At 38.7% G+C, this 8,665-nt stretch overlaps 1 protein-coding gene across 1 annotated transcript in view; it reads left to right on the top strand.

Moving 5' to 3' along the window:
- Positions 1–2,764: 2,764 nt before the first annotated feature.
- Positions 2,765–8,665, top strand: part of LOC100483294 (sodium channel protein type 1 subunit alpha) — a 139,383-nt gene continuing 133,482 nt past the window's right edge. The window contains exon 1 of the mRNA XM_034654674.1: positions 2,765–2,890. The gene's annotated coding sequence lies outside the window, so the exon portion shown is untranslated. The remainder of the gene's footprint in view (positions 2,891–8,665) is intronic.

Genomic DNA, 8,665 nt, shown 5'->3' with positions numbered 1-8,665 from the left:
ATAATTTTTTACCCATAGAAGATCTGGATATAAAATGAGAAACTTTTTCCTTCTTTTGGAAGATAAATCAACTTAGAATAAATGATCCTGCTGAATGCTTTAGGATTTTACCAGGATTACCAAAAGTATATGCTAAGGGAGAATGGATACCGGGGATGCAACCCCATTTGCCTTAAAAACAGAAGCCCAGCTCTACTCTATTGGGAAATGCAATGGGCTCAGCTAAAAAGACAATTATTCTATACTCCTCACTAGGAAGAGTGGCATTTCTCACAGTTTGACCCATAAGATGTAAGTCTCAATGTGTACATAATCAGGAAAGTTCTTGGAGAAAGAGCTGATTCAGCTGGAACTTGCATTTTGCCCTTTGCACTTCCTACTCTCCTGCCTGAAACGTACTCGGAATGCTGGCGGAGAGGCAGCCATTTTGAGATCACAAGGCAACAAACCAGAGGATGTAAGCCACATGCTAAGGATGGCTAAAAGGAAGGAAAATTTAGCTCATACGCCTGAAGACTGTGGATCTTGCCAGGACTTAAAGTCCTACCTTAATGTCACTTAACTTAATGTCACTTGAGAAAAATAAAACCTCTATTTGGTTAACCTAGTAAGAGTTGGATTATCTCTTAGGGGCTGCCAAATCTTTACAAAGTTGATCCAACTAGATTGCAAGGAGAATGCTATTTCTTAAAATAAGAAGTTTCCAAACAAATATTTCAGAATCATTCATTTACTTCAGCAATTATTAAGCTGATATATTCATAAATCATTTTTCTATATTCTTTAAAATGGCTCCAAAGAACACTACTGAGGAATAGCATACGCAGTTCTCATATATGGATCATCTTGAATGCATTTTCACCCCTGCATTTATTTATTCTGTTAACATTTATTGAGGTTTCCAGTAAGCACTGTGCTGGGGCAGGGATGCAAAAATCAAAAAGTGCCTGACTACAAGAGCTCAGTTTACTTGAACATAATAAGACCAAATCTGTTTTAAAACATCCTATTTTCCAGTTCTTTGCTTTCTACGGGTTGTTTATTCCATGTACATTAGCTCTCCAAGAGAGAGACAAGCCTAGCTCCACAACCAACATTAACAAAATAAAAAGATCTGAACGACCAACGTAGTGTCCATTGCCAAATGTTCAGAACACTATTTCATAATTTGAAAAATGTAATTAAATGCTGTGCCAATATATTCATTATGGTTGTGAGAAATAATTAAGTAAAATTTTTCATTCCATCCACTACTGAAATTGATTTTCTAAAATCAGACTGTTCCTAAAAGCAAATATTTAATGCTACTCCACTTTGTTTTCTGTCATTTCTATGATAAAAAAAAAAAAAAATCATTGTGTATCAGGCCTTTACACCAGTACTAGAGGACAATTATTTACTGCAGGATAGTAGGCAAAACACCAGTGAGTATCAGAAAAACTGCTTTCCATTTACCTCTTCTTCGGAGTCAGCTTAAGCACATCATTTAACTTCTTTCTACCTCAGTTTCCGTAGGGGTTAAATGATGGAGTGGAATTAGATCATCGTGTTGTTTCTAGACCTAAAATTCTCTTATTTCCCTGCTCTATTCTCAGTGTGATGCATTAGTAGATACGTTTCCCAGCTAAGAGCAACACATTAATATTATTTGTAAATGATGCATGGCTTCTCTATTTCTGTTGCCTTGGGAATTATACATCTTAGCCCACATCCCATATCAAACCACAATTTTATATATAATTAAACAATATAATATCATCTTATATTAATAATGTCATATCATTGTACTAAGGATCAGAATATAGGGCTAGTTTTATTATTTCTAGCTTTTAAGAACAAAACTTGCATTGCACACACTTGAGATAATTGAATGAAAATTCAATACACTGGAGAATACACTGTTTCTAATTTGCTGTTTAAAAGTATCCTCCAGATATCTAGGAGTGAGTGTAACAAAGCTTATTTAAAAGCACAGTGATCTTCTTGCCCCATTCTGAGAAATTCCTTACAAAGTCTAAAAAAGATTCATTGTATACAAAATCTGAACACTGAAATTCCTATCTTTTTAGTATCAACCATGGCAGTCATTAATAAACACACCTGACAGTAATCTGCACAGCACCATAGAGAGGTAACCTGATTTTCTTACGACTTTCATGAAAATACCTGAATTGAAATGCATTAAGCACAACCAGTTTAACCCACCCCCTTCTGAATTTGATAAATCAAGATTTAAAATGCCATCGTCTTGCTTGCAAACATTTTAAGGAACAAAAACACTCTTTACCCCTCTTACAGTTTTCCTGCAAACCAACTTACGCCTCCAACTATTACTCCTATTACATAGATACATATTCCCCTATACTCACCACAATGAGTTAAAGGTAGACAAAAGCTCTTGGTGGCAGCCTTTGAGTCATTACTTTGCTTTACCATTCCCTTCATCTTAGGTGTCATGGCACAGTACTCTACAGACAGCAATTCACTCTGTTAGCTTTATTGCAAACACCGAGAGCGGCGTCTTGCCCTTGCTGGAAAATTTAGCTTTTGTGCTTCTGGTCATTCTTCCCACAAAAACAACAAGACCAGTTTCCGAGCTATTCTTAACTCTCCTTCCAAAACCTTTCAAAAGAGAAAGACAGGATTTCATGATTCCCATGCAAACTCCCAGCCTGCCCGCCTGCCTGCTGCCGCCAATACTTCTTACTCTTGCTGGTGATGACATTCAGCAAGCTCCCCAGCCCCGACGCTTCGTTATGTAAGGCTGTCTAGGTCAAGTGTAGGAGACACACTGCTGGCCTGTGAAAACTCATGGAATTGTTCCTTCAGATTAACACTTCAGGGACTATGGAAGCTGGAGGAAGCTGAGCTTTTACTACATCTTTTGGGGGTAAATATTTTTGCATGATTCAGTGGTTTATATGCTCTGGTCTTGGCAGATGCCTGTCAGCCATGCTGAGAGGTGCAGAGAGAAATTACTAAGGGAGTCCAGTTCTGTCAGCATGCTTGAATAAGCAGAGGAAGTCTGGTAGCAATCCTAGGTTTAAGACACTTAAGGAGTAAATGAATCATATATTAGGATTTGCTTATCAAGCATCTTCTCTAGCCCTCGAGGAATGAATGTTGCTTTGGCTGTTTAAACTCTGAATACAATCCATTTGCTGGGAGGTGTTGCAGGAGAACTATTAGCTCTCAGAGATTTACTGCAGTCCTTGGCTCTTCTGTTGCCCTTGTCGGATTGCAGATTTGCTTTCCTTGTAAATAGGCTCGATGTTTTCCCTGTATTTGTCTTCTGTTGTGATTGTTTGTGACAATAGGAGCATGAAGCCTGCATAACCTGGCAGTTCTGTGAGTTCAACAAATAGTGAACGCTGCCTACTTCATTCCAAGGTGAATCCTGCAGTAAAAGCGCCATTTGATACTAGCACTGAAGGATGTTGGGTTAACTGCTCTGCTTTAACTGTGCTGTGTTTAGGGGACTTGGGGACATGATCCTAGATTTGACATGAACAGTTATTCACTCTGTGAGTAAAATTAGAAACAGAGCATTGATTCTCTTTTAGAGTCTCACACCATGTCCTGGTACGGGAATTAGTTAAAATAGCAGGCTCTTATTGAACGCTGCAGAAAAGCCTGGAGAAGTAGCAGGGGAAGATTGCAGCAGCGGTGTGATATTGGCAAGGAATTTTAATGAGATTTAACCAGGGATCCTGATACGACAGATGGCACCTAATTTAAAAGATAGGTGGGTATTTAAAAAGTTCAAGACAGAAGCAGCACTTTGGAGAGGGTTGGCGTGCCCTTGGCAAGAAAAGTTCAGTGCTTTGGACAGGAAGTCACGAGTTAGGACAATAAAGGCTGTGTGAAGTGTCTCATGATGTTCAAGAGGTAAATGGGAGGCTGACTATTCAGTGTCCATAAGTGAGGACTGGTGTGGGGTGATTAATGATAGCACACGCCCTCACCGGGCAAACAGGAAGTTTTTAAGTATCTGCAATTTCTTACATTATTTTTTATTAAATTAAAGGAAGGAAAATGAGTGTTGCCTAAATGAATTTCCTCCTGGGTACCTTTCACTCTGCTCATCCTGATTAATAGCAGCGCATTGATTATTTATGATGGGAATATATTGCTTATCATATTATGCTCTATTTAATTGATTAAACATGTACATGTTCTCCCAAATAATTTGAAGAGGCAGTTATGGTCCCTCAGGGCCTGATTCTCTATTACTGATGTCAATAGGCATTTTCCCTATAGACCTAGCTTGGCATAAGAGCCCCATCAGACCAGGTTTTACACAGTTTGGCATTCAGAATATTCCTCATACACATAATGTGAAAAATGCATATTTAGTTGTACTTAACAATGTTAAGTTCATGTATCTTTATAACACTGCCAGTACTCAAATGTCTATAAATGATTTTTGTTTCAAAATCTATTTTTAATAGGGGTTCTTTTCTCTGTTAATGGAGCTTAAATAGTTATATTCATTTGTTTGTTTCTAAAGTAAAAGATAGGGCTAAATGAAGTCTAAAGCTACTTTGGGTTCTGCCGTCTCTGGATGATTTTGCTTTAAGTGTGAAGGAGCATTAGTAATTAATCTATGCCAAAGTGAGATTACATTTTTTTGGTGCGATTATATTATTACATGTTTACAATACTAAGCCAACATTGAGTAGCTACCGAATGCTAGGCCAGTGGTTCTCATCTCAAAGCCTGGCTTCCTAAGGACCAGCAGCAGCAGCCGCACCTGGAAGCTTCTTAGGAATGCAGATTCTCTTGGGGGGAGGGGCGGGACTTGGCTTTTAACAAGCCTGCCAGGTGGCTGTGCAGCTTGCTAAAGTTTGAGAACCTCTAGGCTGGGTAGAACTTTGGTTAAATATCATGAAAATAGTTTCTCCTCCATACAGTCAAATGCATGTTATGTAATTGAATTCTCCATTTTTCTGGTGGCCCAGATTTCCCAGTGTAGGCAGTACTAGGTTTTAAGGACTTATGTTAGTGTTTAGTACATCTCCAGCCTAAATGTCCATAAGAAGCTTTATTTTCCAGCAGTTCCGTTTTTAGCTTTTAGAAGTCATGTCGTGTGGTGGGGAAACAGTGAAGGACCTACCCCTTCCAACTCTTCAGGAAGCAAGGACCTCTTGCTCACCATGTGACTTGGCCCCAGTCACTGACCCTCTCCGGTGTTCAGTTCATTTGCTCATTTGTAAAATGATAGGTTGGCCTATGTCAGGGTTTCTCAGCTTGGAGCAACTGACATTTGTGGTCAGATAGTCTCTGTTGTGGGGTCTGTTCCGTACAGCATAAAATGAGCAACATCCCTGACCTCTACCCACAAGGCGCCACTAGCAGCCCTGAATTGTGACAATCGAAAATATTTCTAGACATTAACACATCTCCCCTGAGGGCAAGATTGCGGCTCCCACCTCCTCATTCCCACCCCATCCCCTCCCCTCGTCTGCAAATCTGAGAATCACTGGCCTAGGTTAACTTCCCTATGTAAAGTTCTAGTATAATAATAATACAACCAATGTGTTATCTCTCCTTTTGGAAGCAGGCAGGTTCAAACTTAATAAAGTAAATACATAGATGTCTCTTTCAGCCATGTATAAGCTGAGGCCTCTTTGTCCCCTTGAAGATCTAGGTGTAATTTGCTTGAATACCAATTCCATAGTCTGTGAAAGTCCAAAACCTTTCTTTGCCTTCTCAGGGGCTTAAAATCTGGTGTCACCCTCTGGGTCCTAGAGTCCTGGTTCCACATATACTACCTCATCCCTCTTAAAAAGTGACCTAGATTCTATCTGTCACAAGTTTCCACCAGAGATTTTTCTATACCAATCATCTTTGGGGTTGCTAGATTTCACTAAGAATTGGGGCTCTTCCCCTCTTTCCTCTCTCTCCCATCTCTTCTCCTCACCCCCTTCTTCTAAGATGTTCTGAGAGCTCCAAATTCTCTTTCTGGTGTACACGGCAGACCAGGTTTCCACAGCTCTTAAATCCAGATGTAAATGCCCAGACCCATCAAAGAGCTTAGAAGGTCAAGAACTCCAGTTTACAACCATCTTCCCTCCATGGAAGGCCGTCAAGGTTATATTATATAATCATAAAATCATAAAGTCATGGGACAGGAACAGGTATCTAATTTAAGTTCATTTACATGTCTTTTTTTAAATAATTTTTTATTATGTTATGTTAGTCACCGTACAGTACATCCTTAGTTTTTGATGTAAAGTTCCATGATTCATTACTTGCGTGTAACACCCAGTGCACCATGTGCCTTCCTTAATACCCATCACCAGCCTATCCCATTCCCCCACCCCCTCCCCTCTGAAGCCCTCAGTTTGTTTCCCAGAGTCCATAGTCTCTCATGATTCATTCCCCCTTCTTTTTACCACCCCCCTTCTTTCTTCCCTTCCTTCTCCTCATTTACATGTCTTTAGAAGTCATACTGAATGATAGCTCTTGGCCCTTAAGATGACACATTTGCACGCTAGAGTCTCAGAATTTTAAGTGATACCTGCCCATGAATCGCTACCACAAACAGTTCAGCACTTCAGTCCAGACATTTTCTGGAACTGATATGCATGGTGGAAATAGATATGCCACACACCACTCACTCACACATGTACACACGCATATTTTTTCCCAAGTGTTAGAAATTCTTTTTAGGACAATGTACTACAAACTCAAATTGTGTCCTAAGATATTTGTGAATTAAGGGATTTAATCTAAAACGTGGATATAAAAAATGTGTCGGACAGCTGTATCTTGATTAATCAAAAAATAGCTTATATTTGAATTATATCTGTATTTCCAAGTAATTTTATAGACATGAGCCTTTCTGAGACCCACGGCGACCCTATACAATAGGTCCCATTACTATTATAATTTTACATCTAAGAAAATAAAACTGAAGATCTTCAGATGCCCAATCTACTTCTCTTCCCAGTATTCCGTAAGGCAAGATTCAATAGTATAGGTAGTTTGAACATACTGGTGAGTATGATTTCTAAGTGTTTTTTGATAAAGACTTATTTCAAGAGTCTCTCTGCTCTAAAGTCATTCAGAGAGTATAAGGTCTGATATGTGTTACCAATTCTTTGCTTTAGTTACTAGGGTTAATACATTTCCCTGACTTATCTGTAGAATTCGTTTAATTAATTGTTCTTTATATGCATTACTCAGTACTTATGGAATGATTTCAACACACCATTTATTATACTAGTTATAGTAACATGTAGTATGTCACTTAATGCTCTCAAAATCTCCAGGAGGATGGGATTATTCCCCCTCTTGAGAGATGACACTGAATTCAATTTAACCTGAAGTTGAATTTTAGCAGAGTTACTGCACTGACCCTGCCATCAGCTCTGTCTCCACTAGACAAGGAGCCGTAGCAACAGACCATCTCTTCATTGCGGTGCCCAGTACATGGCACAGCACGGAGCATACACTGAGCCTCGGTAAATCCTTGTTGAATGTATGTTGAATAATTATCATTGCTACCTAGTTCCTTTATGTTTTGTGCTTTACATAACATTATTCACCCCAGTCAATTAAATAACAACTTGCAAATGAGATACAGAGTTAAAAATCAAGTTCCCAAAGGGAGAGGAAGGTTCATTGAAGGCTACAATACATTTGGAGCTCTTTGCAACTCCATCATTCTCTATTTACCTTCAGAAAAAAAAAATCTTTTGGGTTTGATATGGAGACTTTCTCAGACTTACAAAGCGAAAAATTATTTCCAACATCAAGTATAAAGTCTTCCTTTGAAATACTAGTTTCCCAACACCAGAATCACACAGTCACTTCCAACTTTATTTGATCTTAAAGTAAATAACCAGGAAGAACTTGAAAGATCTTTTATTCCATTTTGTTATTGGTGAAGTAAAGTTGACCTACCATATTATATTAGTTTCAGGTGTACAACATATTGATTTGATAATTCTGTCCATTACTAAATGTTCACCACCATAGTCACCCTCCTCTCACCCACCATACATATTCCATTTTAGAATATTCTGAAAAAATGTATTCAATAATAGAAGATAATTTAAACACAAATTAAACACAATAAATTCCAAATGACTTGGTGGTATATGTAAATTTCTTTTTTTTTTTTAAGCTTTGACTCACTCAGCTCAATATTACAGTCTTCTATTGAGAGTGGAGGTGCTCAACCTACATCCTACCTCAAGACAGTTAGGGGTGCAAGTTGTTGTCAATCCATCCCTTTCCATACCACTGGTTAGCTTTGTGATGACAGGCAATTTATTGAACCTCTCTGAAAATCTGTTTCTTCAGCTCCCGAGTGAGAACCCTTCTATCTCTTGTCAAGAATTTAGAAGAGATCATGTATATCTTATCAAGAATTTAGAAGAGATCATGTATATCACATACTAAAAGTGTTCAGAATATAATAGTTTATAATAATTTTGGCATCATAGGCTCCCAAATATATCAGGCTGTCTCAAGGAGTTCTCCTAGTTTCTTTTGAGCAACTAGACATTGATATTAGTACCGGCCCTGGGACTCAGAGTTGCTGGGCTCAAGGACTGATGTTCAGAGTGCTGATGAGTCAAAACCCAGTGAAGAGACAGGACAAGGCTAGCCACGAATGGAAGTGACTGACTCTTAACTCTGCCCCTAAAGATAC

Source organism: Ailuropoda melanoleuca, chromosome 2, assembly GCF_002007445.2.
Source record: "Ailuropoda melanoleuca isolate Jingjing chromosome 2, ASM200744v2, whole genome shotgun sequence".
Lineage (NCBI taxonomy): Eukaryota > Metazoa > Chordata > Mammalia > Carnivora > Ursidae > Ailuropoda > Ailuropoda melanoleuca.
Note: the sequence above shows the minus strand (reverse complement) of the source record. Positions and strands in the feature narration are given on the sequence as shown.